This window comes from Hylobates moloch, unplaced genomic scaffold, assembly GCF_009828535.3.
Source record: "Hylobates moloch isolate HMO894 unplaced genomic scaffold, HMol_V3 SCAFFOLD_20, whole genome shotgun sequence".
Taxonomy (NCBI): Eukaryota; Metazoa; Chordata; class Mammalia; order Primates; family Hylobatidae; genus Hylobates; species Hylobates moloch.
The window spans coordinates 2060014-2085592 of NW_026652295.1; the positions used below are offsets into that span (position 1 = coordinate 2060014).

Sequence of the window (25579 nt, forward strand, 5' to 3'; positions counted from 1 at the left end):
CCTATAGCAGATATCCTCAGGTGAGTGTTGAAGGCATTCAGCCTTTCCTGTATGAGATCCATCCAGATCCTGCCTGATGGCAGCCCATCATTCTATGAGTAATTAGGATGGGGTTCTGTTGAGTAGTTATTCTGCTCCTTGTGACATTAACTGGAGTCACTCAGTGGTATTCAGATGGTGGGTGGAGAGTTCACAAAGTCTTCCCTCACAGTCGCGTGCCTTGACAGGGAAGTCTGGAAAGCAGGGCTCAGATGGAATCTAAGTGGCAGGCCTCTCTCTCCCTGGACTCTCTATGGCCTCTCCACATGGTCCCTTCAGCGTGGGAGACAGCTTACATGGTGAGTCAGTACTACCAAGCATAGGGTTCTAAAAGACTGAGGAAAAAACTGCAAGACTCCTTATGACTTAGCCTTGAAGTCTCAGAACATCACTTCTTCTCACATTCTACTAGACAAAGTAAGACACAAGACCAGTCCGACTCAACAGGAAGAAATTAGATTCCACATCTCAATCTAAGGAGCAGCAGAAATATGCAGAGAGGAAAGGAATTGATTGAGGCCCTCTTTGAAAACTATCTCAGGCCATCCTTGGGCCTCCTCAATTCATAGCTCTTCCTTATGCAAAATACACTCACCTCTTGCATTTGTTTTCTATGTTGCGTAACAAATTACTACAAACATAGCAGCCTTAAATCATACACATTTATTATCTTAGTTTCTGTGGGGCAGGAGCCTGGGCATGACTCATCTAGGTCCTCTGCTCAGGGTCTCATGTGACTGCAGTCAAGGTGTCAGATGAGCCATATTCTCATCTAGAGGCTTGACAGGGGAAGAGCCTACTTCAAGTTCATTAGGTTGGTGGTAGAATTCACTCCATTGTGGATGTATGACTGAGGACCCTGGCTTTTTGGTAGCTGTCAGAAGAGGCCAGTCTTGGGTCCTAGAGACCACCTGTGGCTCCTTACAATGTGGGCTTTCGCAACATGGCTACTTACTGCATGAAGCCAGCAAAAAGAATCTCCCAGTCCTGTATGCTAAGACAGAGCCTTGTATAACATAAGTCCCACCCTCACTCAAGGGGAGGGGAATGTTAAGAGGACATAAACAGCAAGAGGTGAAAATTATTGACCCTAGGACCTGTCCATCACACTCCCTTTTTGGAGGCCCCAAATTTGATGGTTTAATTAAAGAAAAAAAATGTTATTATATCTTGTGGTTCCATGTGTTGACTGAGCTCAGATGGGAAGTTGTTACTTGGGATTGTGATTCTGGTTGCAGTCAGATGGCATCTGGAGCTGGGATCCTCTGAAGGTTTGATTGGGTTAGAAGTTCAAAATGGCTTCTTCATGCACATGTTCCTTTCCTGGGTTGGGATGACGAGAATTTAAGGGCCTGGCTGAGCCTTTCTTTCTCTCCACGAAGCCCCCTCCATGTGGCTGGCCTGGGCTTTCTCACAGTGTGGGAGTCTGAGTGGTGGGACTTACACGTGGTAGTTCACTTCCCAAAAGTAAACATTACAACAGTCCTAGGAGGAAGCTGCAAAGCTTTGGATGGTCTGGGCTCAGCAGTCATGCAGTGTGACTTCTGTCACATTCTATTAGTCAAATGCAAGTCACAAGGCCAGCCCAGATTCAAGGGGTGGGAACTCCCCTAGGGTGTGAACCATAGGAGGCACAGCTCATTGGGGGAGCTGTTTGTGGAGACTATTAAATATATCGACTTGGAAAAGCAACGTAATTACTATATATGGTTTCTAAAACTACCTCCCACAAGAGCATCACCTAGATTTATATCCAGATTCCATGTACAAATTTTGACTGAGCATCTAATGCCATGTTGGTGCATTATATAATAAAGCCAGGCATCAAACATGCATAATCACATGGTCACAATGAAAGTATGTTCCTAGGCCGGGCACAGTGGCTCATGGCTGTAATCCCAGCACTTTGGGAGGCTGAGGCGGGTGGATCACCTGAGGTTGGGAGTTCGAGACCACCTTGACCAACATGGAAAAACCCCGTCTCTACTAAAAATACAAAATTAGCCAGGTGTGGTGGCGTGTGCCTGTAATCCCAGCTACTTGGGAGGCTGAGGCAGGAGAATGGCTTGAACCCGGGAGGCGGAGGTTGCAGTGAGCCGAGATAGTGCCATTGCCCTCCAGCCTGGGCAACAAGAGTGAAACTCTGTCTCAAAAAAAAAAAAAAGAAAACAACAACAACAAAAAAAACAAGAAAGTGTGTACCATGCCATGAGCATGTATTGTCCATTATCTCTGATAGCTCAGAGTTCATCACAACCGAGTGTGCTGGGCTGGGAAGGGCTTCCCTTCCTGAAAAGAGATGGGCAAAGACAAACTTAGCTTTCTGGTTGTGGGGGTTGTTCTGTAGGTATGATGCCTAGAGTTACACTGGATATCCTATGACTATGAAGGGAAAGTCAAAAATTGTACAAAAGCAACTCAGAATCCCGACATAATTGAGCTGCGATAGTAACCAACCCTGAAACTTCTTACCTTTAGATTTCTATGTGAGACAGTACATTTCTTATTTTTTAAACCACCTTAACTGGATTTTCTGTTCCTTGCAACTCAATACAATTTTTGTTTTAGCCAACTCATCTAAACTAATTTTGATCAATTTATTTTTATTGCTACATCTCTGTAGACCACCAAGTAGTGAAGAAGAAAGGGGCCTGGAGCCACAGTAGAAGAACTTTAATGGCAACTAAGAACATACAATCATCTGGCACCCTGCCAGGGAAATTTGAGGCCTTTGGAGCTTAATGCTTGGAAAACCACACCCTTAATTTTCCTCCCTTAGCCCAAGTGGACTGAGAGAACAAGCTTAGGTTTTGTTTCTTAGAAAAATTTTTTTTTTACCCATCTGACCCTTAAACATTGCTATGGTTGGAAAGTGATGCCTCCAAAATTCATGCAACAGAACTGGGAGGTGGGGCCTAATGGGAGGTCTGTAAGTCATGAGGGCTTTGCTCTCGTGAATGGATTAATGCTGCCATGAAAAGGGCTTGTGGAAGTGGGCTTTCTCTCTCTCGCTCTCTCTTCTACTCTTCTGCCATGTGAGGACACAGTGTTCCCCCTTGCTGAAGGATGCAGCAGTAAGGCACCATCTTGGAACCAGAGACTAAATATGCTGGCACCTTAATCTTGGACTTCCCAGTGTCCAGAACTATGAGAAATAAGTTTCTGTTCTTTAACATTTCCTAGTCTGTGGTATTGTGTTATAGCAGCACACACACACACACAGACACACACACACACACACGACTGATAATCATTCTTCCCTTTTCTAACCCTAGCTTAATGTGGAAAAACCAAGTTTATATTTTAGGGGATTTATCCCTACTTACCCAAAACCTTGTGTCATCTCCATCTGTTCCACTGGTTATTACCAAACAGAATTAGTCAATTGACCTTTTGTGCAGGGGTGTATTAGTCTCCTAGGACTGCTATAACAAAATACTACAAACTTGATGACTTCAAACAAATTTATTCTCTCACACTCTGGAGGCTAGAAATCTGAAATTAAGGTGTCAACAGGCCCACATCCTCTCTGAGGCTCTAGGGAAGGATCGTGTCTGCCTCTTCCTAGCTTCTGGTGCTTGCCAGCATTCCTTGGCCTTCCTTGGCTTATAGACACGTTGCTTCCTTCTTTACCTCTGTAGTTACATGATGTTCTCCCTGTGTGTGTCTGTGTTAAAAATTTCCATCTTTTAATAAGGACAACAGTTGAATTAGGTCAGGGGCCCACCCTATGCCACTCTGACTTCATCTTACCTTGATCACATCTGTAAAGACCCTATTTCCAAATAAGGTCACATTTATACATACCAGAGGTTAGGACCTAAATATCTTTTTGGGGAACTCAATTCCACCCACAGCAGTCAAGTCTATTGAAGGACTGATGTAGTAATGAACATCACCCTCAGTAGGAAGAGTCTAATAAACTGTGTTGGCAAAAGACAAGAGCCTAAGGGCAGGTCTGAGAAGGTTGGATGAGGAGGAAGGAGAATGTAAAAAGAAGCTGATAAAGTTTTCTGAGGAAATGAATTTCTCTGGGGTTGTCAGGAAAATCATATGGGGAGAATAAAGTCTTTTCTTCATTGAGCACTTATAAGTTGGTAGCCTTTAGATGAAATACTGCATGTATTGTTTCAGTATTCCTCACAGCCTACAGGGTAGGAAGTATCTCCATTTTTTTTTAGATAAGGAAGTTGGAACATAGGGAAGTTACAGTCAATTGCTTAAAGGTTATTTAGTAAATAAATGGCAAAGCCAGGAATGAAAGCCCTCTCTGTCTCATAGCAAAGTCCATGTTCTTTCCATTTGTGAAAGTAATCCTGCACTAAGTCAACAAATGATTATCCCATATGTAATATATGCTGGGTACAGGACCCAGGGTTGTGTCAGGATATATGGTGCCAAGCTGCCTTGGACAAAGGTGATCACAGTTTACATTTCCACTTACAGTGCAGGAAAGTGCCTGATTCCACAGACCATTCCCAGCACTGAATATTCAACCCGGAATTGTTTAAAACCAGATGTTTAAAAAGTGGTATCTTGTTTTAATTTGCATGTTTTTGATTATTAATGAAGTTGAGCATCTCTTCAAATGCTTAACCATTTCTGTTTCCTTTTCTCTGAATTGTCTTGTCATATATTTTGTGCATTTTCTGTGAGGTTGTTTATCATGTAGATTTGTTGAAGCTTTTTATATATGATAGATATCAACATCGTGTCATTTTATATGTTACAAATACATCCTCCCATTAGGTTGCTTTTCATTTTGCTTTGTTTCTGGGAACTTACTTAGAAAGATATTCCCCACAGCAAGATGATAACACTGTCCTTCTATTTTCTTCTGTATATGGTTTGTTTGTTTGTTTGAAGAGATAGGGTCTCACTCTGCCCCAGGTTTCAGAGGTGTGATCCTAGCTCACCACAGCCTACAACTTCTGTGCTCAAGCAGGGGACCCTCCCACCTCAGCCTCCCGAGTAGCTGGGACTACTGGCATGTGCCACCATGTCTGGCTGATTTTTATTTATTTATTTATTTATTTTCGTAGAGATTTTTTTGCCACTTTTTTGCCCAGGCTTGTCTCAAACTTCTGACCTCAAGCGATCCTCCTGCCTCTTGGCCTCCCAAAGTGTTGGATTATAGGTGTAAGCCACTACTCGCCCCTGTATATGTATTTTTATGTAAAATGTAATAAAATGTTTTTTCTCAACTGGGCAGTCATTGATCAATGATCTCAAAGCTGCCTGTTAATTAGTCCATCCTCCCCCCACTAATTTGATATTTTGTCTTTATTGTACCTTGAATTGGAATTTACATATAGATATTTTACTAGAAGCTCATTTGTTTAACTGGCTTAATTTTCTAACCTTTCAATGTCAAGCTTTTTCAATATAATAGCTTAATCATTTCCCTTTTATGATTCTTCATTTTTAAAATTTATGTTCTATTTTTTTTTTTTTTTTTGCGACAAAGTCTTGCTCTGTTGCCCAGGCTGGATTGCAGTGGTGCAATCTCAGCTCACTGCAACTTCTACCTCCCAGGTTCGAGTAGTTCTCCTGTCTCAGCCTCCCAAGTAGCTGTGATTACAGGCGCATGCCACCACACCTGGCTAATTTTTTTGTATTTTTAGTAGAGACGGGGTTTTACCATGTTGGCCAGGCTGGTTTCAAACTCCTGACCTCAAGTGATTCGCCCATCTCAGCCTTCCAAAGTGCTGGAATTACAGGCGTAATCCACTGTGCCGAGCTATGTTCTATTCTTACACATTTTCTCTTCCTAGAAAATATCAGAATTATCAAATTCTTTCCACTAGGATTTTTTCTTTGCAGTAGGACTAATATTATATTTACAGATTAATATAAAATACCTATATTTTATCTTAATATGTATAGAATTATTTTCTACCAATTTAAGACTTAAAGTTTTAAAGTTTTGTCACTTAGCTCTTATGTTTTTCTTATTACATTTCAGCCAAGGTTTTATAATTTATGTTGCACTTGTGAGTGGGAATCTATTTTTCTTGATATTTCCTTTTATAGTTATTGCTGAAAAAATAAGAAACCGAGATATAGAAACCATTATTTCTGTATCTTGTTTTTTTTTTCACACTACTGGATTTCACCATAATCAATTCTTTATGTCTTCCTGAAAGTCCTCTCTTTTCTGATACGCTAGTTCTATCTCTCTTGGCTTTCTAGTGCTTTTATGGACATTTAACATTATATATATTTAATTATATAAAGATTATATATATTTTAAAATAGACTTTGTTTTATAGCAGTTTTAGATTTATAGCAAAATTGAACAGAAGATACAGAGAGTTCCCGTATCCCCCTTCTGTCACATACCCACAACCTTCTCCACTATCAACATCTCCCACCAGAGTAGTACATTTGTTATAATCAGTGAACCTACACTGACACATTATTACCCAAACTCCACAGTTTACATTAGGGCTCAACAAGTGTTGTACATCCTATGGATATGGACAAATGTATAATGGCATGTAATTACCATTATATAATAGTATCATACGGGATAGTCCTACTGCCCTCTGTGCTCTGCCTATTCATCCCTCTCTCCTGGCAACCCCTGACAACCACTGATCTTTTTACTGTCTTCATAGTTTTGCCTTCTCCAAGGGTAATGTTGTTGGAATCATACTGTATATGGCCTTTTCAGATTGGTTTCTTTCACTTACTAATATGCATTTAAGTTTCCTCCATATCTTTTCTTGGCATGATAGATTTTTTTTTTTTTAATCACGGAATAATATTCCATTGTCTGGATCTACCAGAGTTTGCTTAGTCATTCACCCACTGAAGGAGGTCTTGGTTGCTTCCAAGTATGGGCAATTAGTAATAATGTCGTTACAAACATCTTTGCGCAAGTTTTTTTGTGGACAAAATTTTTAACACATTTGGGTAAATAGTAAGGTGTGTGATAGCTGGATTATGTGGTAAGAGTATGTTTAGTTTTGTAAGAAACTGCCGAACTATCTTCCAAAGTGTCTGGACCATTTTGCATTCCCACCATCAGTGAATGAAAATTCCTGCTGTTCCACATCTTTGTCAGCATCAGGTGTTCTGGATTTTGGCCGTTCTAATAGATGTGTAGTTGTGTCTTAGTGTCATTTTAATTTACAATTCTCTAATGACATACAATGTTGAGCATCTTTTCATGTGCTTATTTGCCATCTACATACTTTTATTTGGTGAGATATTTATTCAGGTCTTTTGCCCATTTTTTAAATTGAGTTATTTCTTTCCTTATTGTTGAGTTTTAAGAGTTCTTTGCATATTTTGGATAACAATCCTTTGTCAGATATGTATTTTGCAAATATTTTCTCCCTGTCTGTGACTTGTCTTTACATTCTCTTGAGAGTCCTTTCATAGAGCAATTTTTAATTTTAATGGAGCTTTGCTTATCAATTTTATCTTTGTTACTGTATTTTAAAAACAATCACCATATCCAAGGATATCTAGATTTTCCCTTATGTTATCTTCTGGGAGTCTTATAATTTTGCACTTAACATTTAGGTCTGTGATCCATTTGAGTTAACTTTTGTGAAAGATGTAATTTCTGTGTGTCTAGATTCAGGTTTTGTTTTGTTTTGTTTTGTTTTGTTTTTTTGGCATGTGGATGGCCGGTTGTTTCAACACATTTGAGGAAAAGACTGACTTTTCTCCACTGAGTTTTCTTTGCTTCTTTTTCAAAGGTCAGTTGTTACGTGGTTCTATTCCTGGGCTCTCTATTCTGTTCCCCTGATCTATTTGTCCATTCTTTTGCTAATATCACACCATCTTGATTACTGAAGCTTTATAGCAAGTCTTGAAGTTGAGTAGTGTCAGTCCACAACCCTGTTTTTCTCTTTCAATATTGATTTGGCTATTCTAGGTCTTTCATCTCTCCATATAAATTCAATAATCAGTTTGTCAATATCCACAAAATAACTTGCTGAAATTTTTATTGAGATTGCATTGAGTCCCTATTGAGTTCCTATTACATAGTGCTTAGTAAACCACCCCAAAATGAGATCAAGTTGGGAAGAACTGATATCTTGACAATATTGTCTTCCCACCCATGAACATAAAATATCTCTCCATTTTATTTAGTTCTTCTTTGATTTCTATTATCACAGTTTGTAGATTTTCTTATGTATATCATGCACATATTTTGTTAGATTTATACCTAAATATATAACTTTGGGGTTGCTAATGTAAATGGTATTGTGTTTGTAATTTATTTGTTTATTGTTCATTTTTATGAAAGAGATAGATTTTTATAAATTAACATTACATTCTGCAACCTTGCCATAATTACTTATAAGGGCCAGGAGGTTTTTGGAGATTCTTCTGAATTGTCTATGTAGATGATTGTGTCATCTATGAACAAAGACAGTTTTATTTCTTTCTTCCCAATCAGTATACATTTTATTTCCTTTTTTTGTCCAACTGTACTAGCTAGGACTGCTAGTATGATGTTGAAAAAGAGTGGCAAGAGAGGTCACCCTTGTCTTGTTGCTAATCTTAGCCAGAATGCTTCTAATTTCTCACTATTAAGCATGGTATTAACCATAGGGCTTTAAATATATATATTATTTATCAGGTTTAGGAAGCTCCCCTCTATTCTTAGTAGGCTGAGTGTTTTTATCATAAACAGGCATTGGATTTTGTCAAATGTCTTTTCTGCGTATATCGATAAGATCATATGATTTTTCTTTTTTAGCCTGTTGATGTGATGGACTACATTAATTGATTTTTGAATGTTGAGCCAGCCTTATGCATGTGGGATAAACCCCTGTTGATCATGGTATATATTTCATTTTATACAGTGTCAGATTTAGTTTGCTGGATTTTTTAAATATGAAATCTCTTCTATCATTTCACTGGATATTGGAATAAAAAAGATGTAGATGCATATATTCAGTCATTCCCTTTGAACCAGTTTTATTTCTAAAAGCTTAACAAAAGTCTGGAGAAATCTCTTTTATGTTCTGAGGAGTTAAAAATTATATTACAAGGAAGCAACAAGAGAAAAGGCTTATCCCCAATTGTTCCTGGTGCCTATTATTGCTTAGTAAACCACCCCAAAACTTGGTGATTTAAACAACAATGGTCATTTATGTTGCCTGTGAATTGCAATCTGGGCAGGGCTCTGCAGGGAAGGCTCATCTCTGCCTCACAGGGACATTCAGTGGCTGGAAGGTCCACCTCCAAGCTGGCTAACACACAGTTGGCAAGTCCGTACTCACTGCCTCTGCGTGGGAGCTCAGCCACAGCTCAGAGCTAGGCATTCTCACAGCAGGATGGCTGGTTCCCAAGGCCAAGTATCCTGAGAGAGAGCTACATAGATGTTGTATTGCCTTCAGCTGTACTCTGTTAGTCAAGGCAGTTACAAAGTCACATTCAGGCTGAAGGGGAGGGAACAGAGACTCCATGTGAGGACACAAGGAAAAGGCAGCCACCTGCAAGCCAGAAAGTAAGGCCTCACCAGAAACCAAATTTTCCAACACCTTAATCTTGGACCTCTTTCCTCCAGAACTGTGAGAAAATAAATCCTGTTATTCAAGCTATCCAGTCTGTGGTACATAGTCATAGCAGCCAAAGCAGATTAAGACAAACCCCATTAGGCCTTGAATGCTAATGTTAGGCAAAGACCTAGCATATTAAGGCCGTTTTCAGACAGAGAGCTTTTTTGACTACCACAATGGTAAACGGAGCACGCCAGTCATGTAAAGAAGCCCATAGGGTAGAAATCCCTGCCATTCTAGTATTCTTATGACAAGCTGACTATATGCAGGCAGAACAAAGGGACAGATTCCCCACTAGTGATTAAGGAAACAATGTGCCTTGGGGAGACACGAAGGCTCTAGAATGGTATGAGCGCCTTCAGATGGATAGACTTGGATTCTAGAAATCCTTATGTGGATGGGTAGAGCCCAAATGGCCAGCACCTCCACTCATGCATGATACCAGTGCATAAGAGATACACATCATAGAGTTTTCATCTGCTGCTAGGGTCTGGCTCTTATACCTGTATGAACATGGGTAGAGCCTAGGTAGGATCATCCTATGAATGAATGTTCAGGAGTCACCCATCCCCATGAATGGAAACTAGGACTGATGGAACTAGGTATTTCCTGAACACTCAACCTCATGGTGAACAAAACCACATCTGAGAAGGAGAAAGCATAGGGACTACTTAGTGTTAGGAAACAGTCCCCGATTTCTGACTCATCCTGCTATAAGCCAACTTCTTTCCCACAAGACAGTACAGGACACAGCCTACAGGAGGATAGGCTGTGTCAGGAGGATAATAGAAGTCCTGATCTTTCTCTTTCAGTATCCCATGCTGTCAGACGTCACTTTAGCTAGGCTTTAAAACCAGAAGGAAAAGAATCTCAGGATGGCAAAGGGATGTACATGGTAGTGATAAGACGATGAGTTGTGAGGGGCAGAGGAATAAGAAATTTAATGGTTTTTATTCAGACTTTATTATTTGGGCATGAACCATTGGTGATTAACTCAATCTCCAGCCCCTCTGCTCTCCCTGAAGGTTGGGGAGGCTGGAAGTCCATCCCTCTGATCATGCCTTGGTCTCCATTCCCCAATCCCCATCCTGAAGCTATCTAGGGCCCCCAATACCCGGTCATTTCATTAGAGAAGGACACTCATCACTCCAGAGATTCCAAGGGTCTTAGAAGCTCTTGTGTTAGAAACTGGGGACTAAGACCAAATATTATAACAAAAAGATGTTCCTAGCATTCCTGTCATTCAGGCAGTTACAAAGGTTTTTGGAACTCTGCGTCAGGAATCAGGAGCAGAGACCAGATATCTGTTTCTTGTCATGTCACAAAAGAGGATGCAGAAAATCTGGGATTGTCACACTTGATGGTTATGTAATCTCAGGAAACTTCTTTGTCCCCCACTGCTTCACAATTAAATGGGGCAGATACACCTCCCGTCTCTCCCTCTATTTCCTGAGCACACATTCCAGAAACTCAGCAAACTCTAGAGACTAAGACACAGCCCTGGCCTCCAGGGAGCAAGGTCTTAGGGTGCTGGAGAAAATTATCGTTTTTGTTCCCTTCCAATAGTGAAATCTATGATCATTAAAAAAATATGGTATACCTCCTAATTAAGCCAAGTTTCCCTTCTCATTTTAATTATCAGGAATTTAAATCAATCAAGGCATAAATTGGACCAAACATTATTACCACTGTTCATTGATATCCTTAACTAAGAATGTTACTGAAACTTTCCCTTAATACTTATTATATATCTTCCAAGTCAATCCTGAGAAAATCCATAAAGCTCATCTCAGGGCAAAAGCTTGTACATTTAAGTAACAGGATTCCAAATAAACAGTATTGCTGAGTTAACTAAAAATAAATCTCATCTAAAATATTAAAAATGGGTATTTTTAAAATGCTTTTTGTTTTTTAAGTGTTTCTGGTTAAATGTGGCATCTAAGAATGGTTTTTGCAACTTATAAAAAGCGCTGCCTATCTTTTTAAAAATCCCTGGCAAAAAAAATCACATAAATGGTGAATTTATAAAATGTCATAAAATTGAATTCATATAATGGCAATGAGAATAAGTAAAAGGAAAAAATTATAAAGCATTTACTCACAATAGTATACATTCCATTCAACTATGCTGGGAATTCCATTTATATATGCAAAGTTTCTATTAACTTCTTTGGAATCCAGCATAAACCTTTGATAGTATTTATAAAAAATTTTAAAATGTGAAATGGCAAAATGGAAAGAGAGCATAAAAGAGAAAGGAAATTCTTGGTCAGTTAAAACATTTCACACCTCCCTAACTGCCTTTCTCTGCTTCTTGATTCAAAGTTCTAAGGCAAGTAAACACTAGAAATTAGTGTTTCCTTTAAAAAGCCTTCTTGGGTTATGCCAAATAAAAAAAAAAGGCATCTTAATTCACACTGTTGAAAAAACAGAGCATCTCTGAAGTTATGAGCTGTACATTTTACTTCTTTGAACGCACCCAGACACATTGCAAAGATATTCAGCAAATGCCTACTGAATTGAATCTTGATGAGAAACAGATAATTCTGTTCTTCTATTAGTTTTATTTTATGGGGGTAGCTTAAAAATTAATCAATTTAGATGATGACATTCAAGGTCAGGAATGTTTTTCCTTCTTCCTCACTCTATATTCCTGGAAGCCTTTTACAGCTTATTGTATTCAGTATTCCTCCTTGCATAAAATACAGACTAGTCACCAGAATTCCTATAAAAATGAAAAACAAAAACAAGTGCTCCTATTAAAAATTTTAAGAAGTCATTTTGTCAAGAGAGCCTTCGTTAATGTTCTCTTCAAGTCTAATCAAGGGCTTTGAGAAAAATGCTGAGCAGTTTCCTTTTTGCTAAAGTTCAAGGAAGACAAAAGAGACAAATTTACATTTTGATTGAACGTTTTATTTATTCAGCCTTCACTCAGCAAATATTTATTAGTGTCCACTGCACACCAGGCACTGTGATAACTACTTGTTAATGCTGGGTGAGCTGCTAGAGTGAGCTACTAAGGAAGTGTATAATATGAACCACTACAGATCGTCGATGGTATGCGTGACCACTCTGTCCCTTGGAGGGGCAGTGGGAAAATAGGAAATGGAACTAGGTAAAACTCAAAGCGGCCCTTACCTCTCTCACTCTAACTCCATGCTCATCACAAATTTCAAGATCAAAAACTTTGGGAGGCTGAGGTGGGTGGATCATTTAAGGTCAGGAGTTCAAGACCAGCCTGGTCAACATGGTGAAACCCCAACCTAAGCCCCATCAGGTGAACACCTAACATTAACCACCACATTGGTTCCAAGAGTGAGGATGGGGGAGGGGTGTTGAGAGTTTAAGAAGGGGAATGAGAGTCATCTAGGAGAGTAGAAGAGAGAACAGACTAGGGAAATGGCCTGGCAACACTCAAGTTTAACTTGGTTAATCATCTTGTACTTAAAGTAATAGTTACGAGTTTTTCTTGGGTTATGTACAACTGCATGGTGAAGGCAGAGAGTCGGATTTAACCAAGACTGTAACTTCGGTGAGGATGTATGACCAAAAGAGAGAGGAGGGGGTGTATGGATGAGATTGCTTGTATGGATGAAGCATGGAATAACCGTGGCAAGGAGAGAAATAAGGAGATGAGGGGTGAGGGACAGTGAGGTGGAGGATGGATCAATGTGTTGTGGGTCCTGCAATGGTAGAAAGACCATCAAGGTGTTTGAGGGAGTGAGGAAGAAAATAGGAAATAGTGGCTGGAGAGTGGTTACTTGAAACTGAGCTTATGGCAAGGATGCAGAGGGGTGTGTGTGTGTGTGTGTGTGTGTGTGTGTGTGTGTGTGTTTTCCGTAATGGAAAGGTCTAAGGTATAATCGTGGAAGTCAAGCTTTTTAGAGGTGAGGAGAGAACTGAGGGGGCCAGGACAATGGATGGATCACCAGATGCTGAAAGCACTAACTCGTGTTGGAATGATAAGGAACTGGAAGTGCCAAGCAGCAACTAGGGTCAGTCAAGGATAGCAACCACAAGAGCAAGTGGGTGGTACGACCTGCTGGCATGGGACACAGAGCCAGGAGGGCCTTAGGAGGGGGGACAAAGAGGGAAACAGGCACCACTGGAGAGAACTGCAGGGGCAGGAGTGCCCCAGGTCAGAGCCAGGTTTCAGCAAGACCAGGCAGGTGATGGGGGGATGTTCAGGAAAAAGTGGAGGATATGGGGGATTCTGCTGAGGACTGACTGTGTCTTCCAGACCAGAGTGTCTCAAACTTTAATGTGCAGCCATGTCACCTGGGTAGTCTTGTTAAAATGCAGATTCTGATTCAGCAGGTCTTGGGTGGAGCCCAGGTCTCTGCATTTCTTTTTTTTAATTATTATTATTTTACTTTAAGTTCTGAGATACAGTGTCTCTGCATTTCTAACAAGGTCCCAGGTGCTGCTGCTGCTGGTCTTTGGACTACACTCAGAGCACCAAGGTCCCATGTGGGAACTACCAGCACATGTGGCTGCTGAGCACTGAAAATGTGGCTCATTTGAATTGGGATGGGCCAGAAGTCTAAAATGCGCACTGGATTTTCAGGACAATAAAAGAATATAAAATGTCTCATTAATAATTTCTTGGGTGAGTGCAGTGTCTCAGGCCTGTAATCCCAGCACTTTGGGAGGCCAAGGTGGGAGGATCACTTGAGCTCTGGAGTTTGAGACCAGCCTGAGCAACACAGCAATACCCCATCTCTACTAAAAATCAAAAAAATTAGCTGGCCATGGTGATGCATACCTGTGGTCCCACTACTCAGGAGGCTGAGGCAGGAGGGTCACTTGAACTCAGGAAATTGAGACTGCAGTGAGATATGATCATGCCACTGCACTCAGCCACTGCACTCAACTTAGTTGAGGCTGCTGTAACAAATTGCCACAGACTGGGTGGCTTAAACAACACATGTTTTTTCTCACAGCTTTGGAGGCTGGAAGTCCAGTTTCAAGGAGTCAGCCTCATGGGATCTGATAAGAAGCCTCTTCCAAGTTGCAGACTGCTGATTTCCAGTTGTCTCCTTACATGGTGGAATGGCAGCCAGATAATTCTCTAGGGTCCCTTTCACAAAGGCATTAATCCCACTCATGAGGCTTCTACTCTCATGACCTAATCTCCCAAAGGCCCCACCTCCATAGACCATCACTTGGGGGTTAGGATTTGATCTTATGAATTTGGGGGTGATATAAACATTCAGTCCACCCATAGAAATTATTGTTATTGAGACAGCGTCTCGCTCTGTTGCACAGGCTGGCTGGAGTGCAGTGGCGCAGTCATGGCTCACTGCAACCTCAAATTCCTGGGCTCAGGGGATCCTCCTGCCTCAGCCTCCCAAGTAGCTAGGACCACAGGTGGGTGCCACCACTCCCAGCTAATTTTTTTATTTTTTGTAGAGACGAGATCTAACTTTGTTGCCCAGGCTGGTATTGAACTCTTGGGCTCAAGTAATCCTCCTGCCTCAGTCTCCTAAAGTGCTAGGGTTATAGATGTGAGCCACTGTACTCAGCCAGGTTATATATTGAAATAATAATTTCTTAATATATTTAATTAAAATATATTTAAGGCAATTTTATCTGTTTCTTTTTACCTTTTAAATGTGGTTACTGGATAATTTGAAATTATATATATGACTGTCATTCTGTTTCCTTTGGACAACACTATTCTCAAGGGTACTTGGGAAAGGTTTCCAGAGCTTAAAAGAGGGAGAAATAAAGTCAGATAAAAGGCTGTGTGGGGAAGCATGCAGGTCAGAGTCCAGGAGAGGCCTGGGCCCTGGGCCACATCACAGTGACATGCGAAGGGCATGGTGAGATCAGTCCACCTGCTCCGAAGCTCATAGCAAGGACAAGCCTGAGAGATGAGGGGCAGGGGCAAAAGGCAGTAACTGGGAATATATTGGGACTGAAATATTTACACGTTTAATACCAAAGAAAGTAGAATTTAAAACACCCACCATTTACAGAATTTGCTTCATGTTCTCCAGGTATCTCAGGGCCCATAAAGGGAGAACTTTCTCAGTTTGAAATAACATGATCTACAGAGAAGGTTAATTGAAGGAGTCAAAAAGCTCTCAAAGGTAGTAACCAAAAAATGCCACTTTGAATAATATTGCTGGCAATTTTGTGAAAGAAAATTAATGATAATGATACCTGTAAACCAAAAAGTATGAGACAGGTCTAAACTGATTTAGAGGTTTATTTTGCCAAAGTTGAGGGCCATGGCCAGTTACACAGCCTCAGGAGGTCCTGAGAACATGTGCCCAAGGTGACTGGGTTATAGCTTGACTTTATACATTTTAGGGAGACAGTAGTGACAGGCAGTGACACAGATCGATACATTTAAGATATACATTGATTCAGCCAAAAAAGACAGGACATCTTGAAGCAGATGGGAAGGGGCTTCCAGGTCACAGGTGGATTCAAAGCTTTCCTGGTTGGCAGTTGATTGAAAGAGTTAAGCTCTACCTGAAGAGTTGACATCAGCTTGAATTAAGGTAAGTGTTGGGGTGGCAGTAGGGGTGGAGGAGTTGTGGAAGTTAAGGTTCAGGTAGAAGTCTTCAGAGAGAACAGATGGTAAATGTCTCTTAACATACCTTAAAACGTGTCAGACTCAGTTAAATTGCCCCTGGCTCAGGAAAAGACCTGGAAAGGGAAGGGAATTCTCTATAGAATGTAAATTTCCCCTACAAGAGACAGCTTTTCAAGGCCATTTCAGAATATGTCGAAGAAACATATTTTGGGGTTAAATTAGTTTGATTTCATTCAGGGCCTGTTATATATCATGTGATATTGTAGCTGAGTCAGGTTGACATTGGTGTCTGATTGCTACAGAGAGTCTGTTCGGTGAGTCTTAGGATCTCTGTTTTAGTGTGAATGCTGGTCAGTTGTATCTAAACTCTAAAAAGGAGTGGGTATAATGAGGCATGTCTGACCCCACTTCTCACCATGGCAGGAACTGGTTTTTCAGGTTTCTTTGGAATCCTCTTGGCTGGGGGGGTCCATTCAGTCAGTTGGGGGGCTTAGAATTTTCATCTTGGTTTACTCACCAAATAAAAAGTCTTTAGAGAAATGCCATTGACCAGTATTAGACACAGGTACAACTAAGAGACTCATCAAAATATGTGAAAATGTACCAAGGTTAATTTCCTTATAATATTTTTCATGTCCAGATAATTAGCACAAATAAAAACTTTCAAAAATTGCCAACAAGCAGACAAACAACTCTTATTCTTTGTTTGTTTTTAAAGAAATTTTAAGTCCTTGGTTGCAAGTCCTCTGCTTTGTGCTGACTTCAGCGCCTTCCTGTGGTAACACCCCCTAATAACTGGATGTTTTGGATCTCATAGTTCCTGCTGGAATCTTGCTGTTCCCCATTCAAGTCTGGTGGTTCCTGTGTGTTGGGGTGGCCTTGCTTCTCCTGCTCTTAGCTCTGGAGGAGCCCTCGGCTGGTGCTGCAGTGAATCTGTCAGAGTCGTCCTAACCAGAGTGCCCCTATCCTGAATAGAGGCCGGTTAAAGCCAAACCTGCTGGGTTATATTCCCAGGGGATTGGGCAGTCCTGGTCACAAGATATTTAAGGTTGAGGGAGTAAGTTAATGATGCTAAATAAATAAAGACCCTGAATTCTTTCCCGTGAGAGATCCAAGAACCCACTCTTGGCATCTGGGACAAGACCCTTTTTCCAGTAACAATCCCCTGCCCTGGCCCTTTCTTCCTTCCGGAAAACTCAAAAAAAAATAGGCCTCAAAAAGAATGCATTAATCTGAGAAGAAACCACTGAATATGGCTACTAAGAGAAGCTGGGATTTTCTGATTTTTAATGTCGGTTTCAAAGAGAGCAGGTATACTTTGCAGGAGGGAACCATGCTAGCTGCAGAGTCATGGACCAGCTGGACCACAAGTTTTTACACAGTGTGCACGCTTTTGTTTTCCTGTCAACTTCTGTTGTTTTCATCAAAAGCCATCAGCCCGCCTCAGCCAGGGCATCATAATGTACATGCACCAGAATGTTCCAAGAAACTTTCAGCTGAGACCCTAAGAACCTGGACACGCAATGCCAGAGTGAAGTGTGAGGACCACAGCTGTGCAGGACATGCAGAAAGGAGGGGCAGAGAGCCAATGAGATGATGTCCCACCGCTCACCTGTGTCAGTGGAGACCGAAGGAGACTTGGAGGGTGCTTTTGGAGAGAACTGCTGATGTTTTGTGAGCCTCACTCTGTCCGTGTGTGGAAATGCTGGAGGATGAAACTGTCTAAACTCTCCTGAAGTCCGGGAATGGAGTTTTAATGACAATGTGTGATGGGATGTGTGTTCTCTTATGGCATGGGAGACACAGAGGACTCACAGAGGACTGGCCTCTGCCTCTTGACCAGGGGTCGGGAGAGATGGGAACTGAGCTGGTCAGCTGCTCTTCAGAGCTGGCCAAGGAGAGATTTCTGCTATGCTGGGAGGGCCTAAAAACATGCATGGATGGAGCCCAAGGACCAGGTGCAGATCTCATGCAAGAACGAACCAGGGGGTGACTTAGGTCCACCGAAAGACTGCCCAGAGGGACAAAAGGCTATCAGTGAAAAGAATCTGCAAATGAACTGCTGGTTCCTCAGGGGCTGAGGCAAGATCTTAATTTTGAGCAGGAGGAGAGTGTATTACCTACAACAACGATACCACAGATGAGAAAACCCCAGTTTTAAACCTGCTACATCTAAAGAGAGTAATGCAACTCTGGCAGTAGCAGAAATGTTGTGCCTCTCCTTTCCTCACTCCTAATTTCCCATCCCAGGGAAGGTTCAGAAACCATCTTCTGCAAGATGGGAGGAAGGGTAGCAGCCAGACTGCAGAAAGGGAGAAGAAACCAGCTACCTCTTGCTGTTCTCAGTGGCAGACTCCCCACCTGCAACAGGTCAGGTCTGTTACTGGAGAGAAAAGACAGGTAAGCAACACATGACAACTGCAAAAGATGTTTATAGTGGTAACTTTTACTTGGGACACGAAAATTATAAGAGCTGTGTGAAAATATGTTATTGTATACTGACAAAATTTAAGGAAGCTCAGCAAAACTTCAACCTGGGGAAATGGGGCACGACAAAGTTCACTGGAGACACTTACTGGGGTTATGATTTGAATCTTTGAATGGAATTATTCAAAACAATGGACTTACAAGTATAATGGTGATATGCTTGAGGAAAAAATTATTATTTCTGAATACTTGATATAAAAAAGTTCAGTTTTAGCCAGGTGCAGTGATTCACACCTGTAGTCCCAGCTGCTTAGGAGGCTGAGGCTGGAGGATTGCTTGAGCCCAGGAGTTCAAGGCTATAGTATGTTATGATCATGCCTGTGAATAGCCACTGCACTCCAGCCTGGGCAACACAGAAGGACCCTGTCTCTAAAAACAAAGGAAAAGTTTAATTGAACTGGAAATCCCTTTGCATTATGATTTAACATTTGCATTCCACAATAGGAATAGCTAGTTGTTAGACTTAAAGAAGTATAACTTAAAGGAGCAAATGATCTGAATTCCAGTTGAGGACAGGAAAGCGGTTTCCTTCAGTTGCAGAAAATGAATGATGTTCGTGGTGACAAAGTATTGAAAGCAGCCTGCGTATGGGTAGGTGAACCATGTGCCTGCACTCCATGGAGTGCCATGCAGCAATGGGAAGCAGAGGATGAAAAATACACAGAACACTTTGGATTGTGCTGAAAACAAAGCAAAGGAATAAAATGAGGTATAGAACACAATGCTGTCTACACAAATTAAAAGTACATCATACAAAGCAACAAAGCACATTTCATAAGAGCACAGACAAATAAGAAATACACATGCAATAGAATAGAGTGGTTGCCCTTTGGGAGGGGCAGGGCAGTGATAATGAGAGTGGGATAAGGGAACAATCAGCCCAGCAGGGACCAATGATACAACTGAAGGGTATAAAAACCCACTGGGGTTCAGAAGAAAAAGAATTATTGTAAAAAATGTTCATTTTCTCATTAAAATTTTGATCACATTTTATTTGGAAATTTTATACTCAGCATTTAATACTTTCCTGTATACTTAACATTTTAGTTTTCTTTTAATCATATAATATAAAGAAATGATTTTTTTTTCACTAAGTTCAACACAGCTGCCCTCTCACCATTGCCTTTAGTTTATCCAACATATGGAAAACTGTACTATTTTCCATTACTGCCCTGAAAAGGAAAGGCTGGGGAGCCCTGGCGTACTTTGGTTGTTACATAGAAACTTGACTGACACATCTACTCATGTCTACCCTTCCATGCAACAGGCCCCAACTTTATGTTTGAAATACAAGTAGTATGTGGCTATCTTTAGCATCTGTGTTTTAAAAGGTTTGATGGTTATTTTTGCTGAGAACCTTCTCCCCCTACCCTCCTAGTCATTTCCCATGTGATTAAGAGGCATGATGGCCTGTCACTGGGACAGTCTGAAGCAACAGGATTCACATGAACCTAATGTGACTACCTTTCCTGCCTGGCAGCTTCTGACCTAGCCTTCCTGCAGCTAAGAGGAAGGGCCCTGCTCTCTGAGAACCTGTAGCTGCTGCAAAGACCCACACCTCTCCTCTGTGGTGCACACACACACACATGCCGTACTCTGCCAGGAGTGGTACAAAACAAATTATCCTCTTTGACTAGGAATTTTCTCTTTCCTTTCACACTGGGTCTCTGGAGGGAGAGGAGGTGGCAGTAAATTTGCTTGTGTATTTATCACAGGCTGTGAGGCTGAGTCTGTGTGAGGAACCATTCATCTAGCAGAGGTGACTGCACATTAGCATCACCTTGGGAGCTTTCAAAACATACCAGTGCCAGCACTGAACCCCAGACAAATGGAATCAAAATGGCTGGGGGTGGAGTGTGGGCACCAGTAAGTTTTAAAAGCTCCCCAGATGCTTCTAATATGCAGCCAAGGTTGAGATCCACTGCTCTAAGCTGTACACTTGAAACTGGAGAGTTAGTTAATTCAGCTTCTTATTGAATTAACAAGACAAGAACTAACTTTAAAAAATCAAAGTTTCAATCTTTTTGTAGCATAAGATCACACTGTAGAGTTCCAATCAGAAATTTTCAGTGGATTCCCCTTACATCCCCCTCTCTTTTTGATCCCTGAATCTTACAGGGTTCCTTGAGGAATTATTACACAGTGACCTCACCACATTCTTATGAGATAGAAACAGTAAATATAACCAATCCAAGTTAACGCCAGGGCAGTGTCAGAGAGTTAAAGACTCATTCATTTCCTTCTTAAAATTTAACCATTGGTTTATTCCATGCGTATCTATTGGCTGCTAATTATGTGCAAGGAAGTGTCATCATGTGCTGCAGCAGATAAAAAGATACTTAGGATACCACTTCAGTTTTCAAGATGCTTACAGTCCAGTTTTCTACAACTAACTAAACCCAAGGAGGTGTGTAATGCCTTGAAAGAAGTTCAAGGTTTTATACTTCAAGAGTGGTAGGGATGAAGCTAAAAACAGGCTGGGGCCAACTTGGACTTTACAGGCAATGGGAGCTTATGAAATGGTGCAGGGTGGAGTGGTGACGTGACAAAGTGGTGCTTTAGAGATTATTGTAGCATCTGGATGAAAGGTTAATTAAAGGTAAAGAGTGATTCTAGTTGAGGCAGGAAAACCAGTTTGAAGACTACCTCATAGTCTAGGTTGGTGTGAATTAATAAGGGCCTGACAAAACTCCTCTGTGTTGGAAAAAACTGGAACTGAAGTTGTTTTGGGGAGGAAAGGTGGCCACTGATGGGGAAAGCATGAGAAAACTTTTGGGGGTAATGGTAATATTCTATATCTTGTTAGGAATTTGGGTTCAAAGGGTATATTCATTTGTAAAATGAATCAGTAAATGTACACATAAGATTTGTGCACTACGTTATATGTAAGTTTTGTCACAGAAATAAAAACTGTAAACATGGAACTCTAGTTAATGATTGCATTCAGAGGGAAGTGCACTGATGTCTGTAATCTACTAAATGTATCAGAAACTAAGACGGATCAATGGATGAAGAGTTATGTGATAAAGCAAGTGTAGTTAACATGTTCATGGTAGAACCTAGGTGGTGAGTATATGCACATTCGCTATACAATTCTTTCAACTTTGTTATATATTTAAAATTTTTTGTACTAAACTGTAGGAGAGAAAAGGGTTTGAAGCAGAGAGTGAATCCAGTGGTATTTTAAAATTTGAATTGATAAAGCTTGGCATAACTGAATGTAGGGAATGAGGACCCAGAGAAGTGGGAGTTACCATGAACTTCAGTGATTAGAATAACAGGAAAATAAAGGTATTATTAATAGAAACCATTCACTGAGCCCCCAGTTATGTACCAGGTATTGTGGTAGGTGAACTACATAGTTTATTTTTCATCTTCACAACAATTCCATATGGAAAATAATATTATATCCATTTACAGATGAGAAACAAAAACCCAGACTGGGGCTGGAACAGACTTCACACTCTTCTCTCGGTGATTCTGATTCCATTTGTCCGGGGTTCAGTGCAGGCATTGTTTTTCTTTTCTTTTTTTTGGCGTTGGTATGTTTTGAAAGCTCCCCAGGTGATTCTAATGCATAGTCACCACTGCTAGATGAATGGTTCCTTACACAGACTCAGCCTCACAGCCTATAATAGCCAGGCTGGTTAAATAGTAAAAGAAATAGGGAAGTCAGAAAAGGTTTGAGGGGGAAATGATAAGTCTGATTTTGAGATGAAAGAAGCATATTAAAATAATTTTAAAATTTCATATATTTCAGGTGTGAAACATGATACTTTGTTTTATTTTTTGTTTATTTATTTATTTTTAGATGGAGTCTGGCACTGTTGCCCAGGCTGGAGTACAGTGGCATGATCTTGGCTCATTGCAAGCTCTGCCTCCCTGGTTCAAGCCATTCTCCTGCCTCAGTCTCCTGGGTAGCTGGGACTACAGGCACCTGCCACCATGCCCAGCTAATTTTTTGTATTTTTAGTAGAGACGGGGTTTCAACGTGTTAGCCAGGATGGTCTCGATCTCCTGACCTCGTGATCCACCCGCCTCGGCCTCCCAAAGTGCTGGGATTTTTTTTTTATTTTTTGAGACAGAGTCTTGTTCTGTTGCCAGGCAGGAGTGCAGTGGTGCAATCTCGGCTCATTGCAAGCTCTGCCCCCCGGGTTCAAGCCATTCTCCTGCCTCAGCCTCCTGAGTAGCTGGTACTACAGGCGCCTGCCACGACATCCGGCTAATTTTTGTATTTTTAATAGAGATGTGGTTTCACCATGTTGGCCAGGCTGTTCTCGAACTCCTGACCTCAGGCAATCTGCTCACCTCAGCCTCCCAAAGTGCTGGAATTACAGGCATGAGCCACCATACCCAGCCTAACATGATATTTTGAAACACATGTACATAGTGAAATGATTACTAAAGTCATGCAAATTAATACATTCATCTCCTCACATAGTCACCCCATTTTTTTTTTTGTTTTAGAGTGAGAGCATTTGAAGTCTCTCAGCAAATTTCCAGTATACAACACAGTATTATTAACTATGGTCACCATGCTGTACATTAGATCTCTAAACTCCTTCATCCTATAGAACTGCAACAGGATTGCCAAAGCACTCCTAAACAAAAAGAACAAATCTAGAGTCATCACATTACTCGAACTTCAAATTATACTATAAGACTATAGTAACCAAAACAGCATGGTACTTGTATAAAAGTAAATACATAGACCAATGGAACATAATAGAGAACCCAAAAATAAAGCCACGCACTTACAACCAACTGATCTTTGACAAAGCATACAAAAACATAAATTAGGGAAAGGATACCCTATACAATAAATGGTGCTGGGCAAACTAGATACCCACATGTAGCAGAAAGAAACTGGATCCCTATCTCTCATCATATACAAAAATCAACTCAAGATGAATTGAAGTCTTAAATCGAAGACTTGAAGCCATAAAAATTCTAGAAGAAAACCTAGGAAAACCTAGAATTTATGACTAAGACTCCTGAAGCAAATACAACAAAAGCAAAAATAAATAAATGAGACCTAATTATAACTAAAAAGCTTCTGCATAGCAAAAACAATAATCAGAGTAAACAGACAACCCACAGAATGGGAGAAAATATTTGAAAACTATGCATCCAACAAAGGATTAATATCCAGAATCTACAAGAAACCCAAACAAATCAGTAAGAAAAAAACAAATAATTCCATCAAAAATTGGGCAAATAACATTTCTCAAAAGAAGATGTACAAATGACCAGCAAACATGAAAAATGCTTAACATCATTAATCATCAGGAAAATGCAAATTAAAACTACAATGAGATACCATCTTAGCCCTGCCAGAATGGCCATTATTGAAAAGTCAAAAAACAACAAATGTTGGCAATGATGTAGTGAAAGGGCAATGATTTTTGTTGTTGTTGTTTTTTGTTTTGAGGTAGGGTCTCACTCTGTCACCCAGACTGGAGTGCAGTGGCATGAAGATGGCTCACTGCAGTCTCAAGCTCCTGGGCTCAAGTGATGCTCCTACCTCAGCCTCCCAAGTAGCTGGGACTACGGGTATGTGCCACCATGCCTGGCTAATTAAAAAAAATTTTTTAGGAGAGACAGGGTATCACTATATTGCCCAGGCTGGCTTTGAACTCCTGGGCTCAAGCAATCCTCCCGCCTCAGCCTCCCAAAGTGCTGGGATTACAGTCATGAGCCACTTCACCCAGCCACAAATGCTTATACTCTACTGGTGGAAATGTAAATTAATACTATCTCTAAAAATAGTATGGAGATTTCTCAAACAACTAAAAGTAGATCTAGTCCAGGTGCAGTGGCTCACGCCTGTAATCCTAGCATTTTGGGAGGCCAAGGCAAGAGGATTGCTTGATCCCTGGAGTTCCAGACTAGCCTGGGCAACATGGTGAGACCATGTCACTAAAAACAAATAAGTAAAATATTAGCCACAGGAGTTGCCAGCCTGTGGTCCCAGCTAGAAGATGAGCTGTGGTCTCAGGAGGCTGAGGTGGGAGGATTGCTTGAGTTCAGGAGGTAGAGGCTGCAGTGAGCCATTTTCATGCCACTGCACTCTAGCCTCAGTGACAGACTGAGTCCTTGTCTCAGAAAAAAAAGGTAGATCTATCATTTGATCCAGCGATCCCACTACAGGATATCTACCCAAAGAAAAAGAAGTCATTATTTTAAAAAAATACACCTGCACACTTATGTTTATTGCAGCACAATTCACAATTGCAAATATATGGAACCAACCTAAGTGTTCATCAGCTGATGAATGGATAAAGAAAACCTGGTATATAAACACCATCGAGAACTACTCAGCCACAAAAAAGAGTGAAATGATGTCTTTGGCAGCAACTTGGATGGAGCTGGAGGTCATTATTCTTCTAAGTGAAGTAACTCAGGAATGGAACAAATACCGTATTTTCTCACTTATAAATGGGAGCTAAGCTTGAGTATGCAAAGGCATACAGAGTGGTAGAATGGACATTGGAGACTGAGAAGGGGGAAGGGTGAAATGAGGATAAGGGATAAAAAACTGCATATTGGGTACAGTGTACACTACTCAGGTGACAGGTACACTAAACTCTCTGACTTTCAACTATACAATTAATCCATGTAACCAAAAACCACTTGTACCCCTAAAGCTATTGAAATTTAAAAAGGAAAAAAAAAGAAATAGTTATTAATATAGAATAACTGTAAGTTAATTTAACAATTTTGTGAAAGGAGATCAACATACAAAAAATCAATTTTTTAAATATTAGCAACAAAGTAACAAAAAAGAAATAAGGAAGATGATATTACTTACAAAAAATTTAAAACCTTAGAACAAATCTAATCAAAGATGTAAAAGATCTTTTGAGGTAGCTGTAAATAAATGGAGGGTTATATCATGTTAATGGGTTGGAAGACTCACGATTGTAAAGATTTTAGTTCTCCCCAAATCAATAGATTTAATCTAATCCTCATCAAACTC

General features: G+C 40.6%; 1 long non-coding RNA gene across 1 annotated transcript in view; it reads left to right on the top strand.

Moving 5' to 3' along the window:
* LOC116459989 (uncharacterized) overlaps positions 1 to 25579 on the top strand; it is a 122150-nt gene that overhangs the window by 9098 nt on the left and 87473 nt on the right. Inside the window, exon 3 of the long non-coding RNA XR_009211361.1 lies at positions 8762 to 8845. This is a non-coding gene — a long non-coding RNA (uncharacterized LOC116459989). The remainder of the gene's footprint in view (positions 1 to 8761; positions 8846 to 25579) is intronic.